General features: G+C 42.3%; 8 non-coding genes across 8 annotated transcripts; all 8 read left to right on the forward strand.

The window, feature by feature from the left end:
- Window positions 1-175: 175 nt before the first annotated feature.
- LOC121841981 lies at window positions 176-294 on the forward strand. Its single transcript, XR_006080849.1, has one exon. It is a non-coding gene; the product is annotated as a 5S ribosomal RNA (ribosomal RNA).
- A 242-nt stretch (window positions 295-536) lies between these two features.
- LOC121841985 lies at window positions 537-655 on the forward strand. Its single transcript, XR_006080853.1, has one exon. It is a non-coding gene; the product is annotated as a 5S ribosomal RNA (ribosomal RNA).
- Window positions 656-894: 239 nt separating this feature from the next.
- Window positions 895-1,013, forward strand: LOC121841986. The gene has a single exon (XR_006080854.1). It is a non-coding gene; the product is annotated as a 5S ribosomal RNA (ribosomal RNA).
- A 242-nt stretch (window positions 1,014-1,255) lies between these two features.
- On the forward strand, window positions 1,256-1,374 carry LOC121841987. The gene has a single exon (XR_006080855.1). It is a non-coding gene; the product is annotated as a 5S ribosomal RNA (ribosomal RNA).
- A 242-nt stretch (window positions 1,375-1,616) lies between these two features.
- LOC121841988 lies at window positions 1,617-1,735 on the forward strand. Its single transcript, XR_006080856.1, has one exon. It is a non-coding gene; the product is annotated as a 5S ribosomal RNA (ribosomal RNA).
- A 260-nt stretch (window positions 1,736-1,995) lies between these two features.
- LOC121841982 lies at window positions 1,996-2,114 on the forward strand. Its single transcript, XR_006080850.1, has one exon. It is a non-coding gene; the product is annotated as a 5S ribosomal RNA (ribosomal RNA).
- Window positions 2,115-2,374: 260 nt separating this feature from the next.
- On the forward strand, window positions 2,375-2,493 carry LOC121841983. Its single transcript, XR_006080851.1, has one exon. It is a non-coding gene; the product is annotated as a 5S ribosomal RNA (ribosomal RNA).
- Window positions 2,494-2,735: 242 nt separating this feature from the next.
- On the forward strand, window positions 2,736-2,854 carry LOC121841984. The gene has a single exon (XR_006080852.1). It is a non-coding gene; the product is annotated as a 5S ribosomal RNA (ribosomal RNA).
- The last annotated feature ends 430 nt before the right edge of the window (window positions 2,855-3,284 follow it).

A 3,284-nucleotide genomic window follows, 5' to 3' on the forward strand; every position in this document is an offset into this window, starting at 1 on the left:
AGCAAGTTTAGTTTGTATTTCATCCAACAATCTGTGCTACAAATTATGGCTGCAGTATATGCAATTTCTTCCACTTTTTGAGTGACACAAAGATGCTTATCTAAATGGTGAAAATGCAACAGCTGTTAATCAGACTCACTTTCACTTTACATAGTGCACCAAGAGATAGTTTCTCGCTTACGACCACACCGGCCTGAGTACGCCTGATCTCGTCTGATCTCGGAAGCTAAGCAGGGTCGGGCCTGGTTAGTACTTGGATGGGAGACTTCCTGGGAATACCAGGTGCTGTAAGCTTTTTGTCAACTCTTTGTCCGTTTATTCCCACAAGGCTGAAATATGTGCCCTTGCTTTGAAATAAGTAAGCAAGTTTAGTTTGTATTTCATCCAACAATCTGTGCTACAAATTATGGCTGCAGTATATGCAATTTCTTCCACTTTTTGAGTGACACAAAGATGCTTATCTAAATGGTGAAAATGCAACAGCTGTTAATCAGACTCACTTTCACTTTACATAGTGAACCAAGAGATAGTTTCTCGCTTACGACCACACCGGCCTGAGTACGCCTGATCTCGTCTGATCTCGGAAGCTAAGCAGGGTCGGGCCTGGTTAGTACTTGGATGGGAGACTTCCTGGGAATACCAGGTGCTGTAAGCTTTTTGTCAACTCTTTGTCCGTTTTTTCCCACAAGGCTGAAATATGTGCCCTTGCTTTGAAATAAGTAAGCAAGTTTAGTTTGTATTTCATCCAACAATCTGTGCTACAAATTATGGCTGCAGTATATGCAATTTCTTCCACTTTAGTGACACAAAGATGCTTATCTAAATGGTGAAAATGCAACAGCTGTTAATCAGACTCACTTTCACTTTACATAGTGCACCAAGAGATAGTTTCTCGCTTACGACCACACCGGCCTGAGTACGCCTGATCTCGTCTGATCTCGGAAGCTAAGCAGGGTCGGGCCTGGTTAGTACTTGGATGGGAGACTTCCTGGGAATACCAGGTGCTGTAAGCTTTTTGTCAACTCTTTGTCCGTTTATTCCCACAAGGCTGAAATATGTGCCCTTGCTTTGAAATAAGTAAGCAAGTTTAGTTTGTATTTCATCCAACAATCTGTGCTACAAATTATGGCTGCAGTATATGCAATTTCTTCCACTTTTTGAGTGACACAAAGATGCTTATCTAAATGGTGAAAATGCAACAGCTGTTAATCAGACTCACTTTCACTTTACATAGTGCACCAAGAGATAGTTTCTCGCTTACGACCACACCGGCCTGAGTACGCCTGATCTCGTCTGATCTCGGAAGCTAAGCAGGGTCGGGCCTGGTTAGTACTTGGATGGGAGACTTCCTGGGAATACCAGGTGCTGTAAGCTTTTTGTCAACTCTTTGTCCGTTTTTTCCCACAAGGCTGAAATATGTGCCCTTGCTTTGAAATAAGTAAGCAAGTTTAGTTTGTATTTCATCCAACAATCTGTGCTACAAATTATGGCTGCAGTATATGCAATTTCTTCCACTTTTTGAGTGACACAAAGATGCTTATCTAAATGGTGAAAATGCAACAGCTGTTAATCAGACTCACTTTCACTTTACATAGTGCACCAAGAGATAGTTTCTCGCTTACGACCACACCGGCCTGAGTACGCCTGATCTCGTCTGATCTCGGAAGCTAAGCAGGGTCGGGCCTGGTTAGTACTTGGATGGGAGACTTCCTGGGAATACCAGGTGCTGTAAGCTTTTTGTCACTGCCTTGTGGAATTTCAACTCTTTGTCCGTTTATTTCCACAAGGCTGAAATATGTGCCCTTGCTTTGAAATAAGTAAGCAAGTTTAGTTTGTATTTCATCCAACAATCTGTGCTACAAATTATGGCTGCAGTATATGCAATTTCTTCCACTTTTTGAGTGACACAAAGATGCTTATCTAAATGGTGAAAATGCAACAGCTGTTAATCAGACTCACTTTCACTTTACATAGTGCACCAAGAGATAGTTTCTCGCTTACGACCACACCGGCCTGAGTACGCCTGATCTCGTCTGATCTCGGAAGCTAAGCAGGGTCGGGCCTGGTTAGTACTTGGATGGGAGACTTCCTGGGAATACCAGGTGCTGTAAGCTTTTTGTCACTGCCTTGTGGAATTTCAACTCTTTGTCCGTTTTTTCCCACAAGGCTGAAATATGTGCCCTTGCTTTGAAATAAGTAAGCAAGTTTAGTTTGTATTTCATCCAACAATCTGTGCTACAAATTATGGCTGCAGTATATGCAATTTCTTCCACTTTTTGAGTGACACAAAGATGCTTATCTAAATGGTGAAAATGCAACAGCTGTTAATCAGACTCACTTTCACTTTACATAGTGCACCAAGAGATAGTTTCTCGCTTACGACCACACCGGCCTGAGTACGCCTGATCTCGTCTGATCTCGGAAGCTAAGCAGGGTCGGGCCTGGTTAGTACTTGGATGGGAGACTTCCTGGGAATACCAGGTGCTGTAAGCTTTTTGTCAACTCTTTGTCCGTTTTTTCCCACAAGGCTGAAATATGTGCCCTTGCTTTGAAATAAGTAAGCAAGTTTAGTTTGTATTTCATCCAACAATCTGTGCTACAAATTATGGCTGCAGTATATGCAATTTCTTCCACTTTTTGAGTGACACAAAGATGCTTATCTAAATGGTGAAAATGCAACAGCTGTTAATCAGACTCACTTTCACTTTACATAGTGCACCAAGAGATAGTTTCTCGCTTACGACCACACCGGCCTGAGTACGCCTGATCTCGTCTGATCTCGGAAGCTAAGCAGGGTCGGGCCTGGTTAGTACTTGGATGGGAGACTTCCTGGGAATACCAGGTGCTGTAAGCTTTTTGTCAACTCTTTGTCCGTTTTTTCCCACAAGGCTGAAATATGTGCCCTTGCTTTGAAATAAGTAAGCAAGTTTAGTTTGTATTTCATCCAACAATCTGTGCTACAAATTATGGCTGCAGTATATGCAATTTCTTCCACTTTTTGAGTGACACAAAGATGCTTATCTAAATGGTGAAAATGCAACAGCTGTTAATCAGACTCACTTTCACTTTACATAGTGCACCAAGAGATAGTTTCTCGCTTACGACCACACCGGCCTGAGTACGCCTGATCTCGTCTGATCTCGGAAGCTAAGCAGGGTCGGGCCTTAGTTTGTATTTCATCCAACAATCTGTGCTACAAATTATGGCTGCAGTATATGCAATTTCTTCCACTTTTTGAGTGACACAAAGATGCTTATCTAAATGGTGAAAATGCAACAGCTGTT

This window comes from Oncorhynchus tshawytscha, unplaced genomic scaffold, assembly GCF_018296145.1.
Source record: "Oncorhynchus tshawytscha isolate Ot180627B unplaced genomic scaffold, Otsh_v2.0 Un_contig_12306_pilon_pilon, whole genome shotgun sequence".
NCBI lineage: Eukaryota > Metazoa > Chordata > Actinopteri > Salmoniformes > Salmonidae > Oncorhynchus > Oncorhynchus tshawytscha.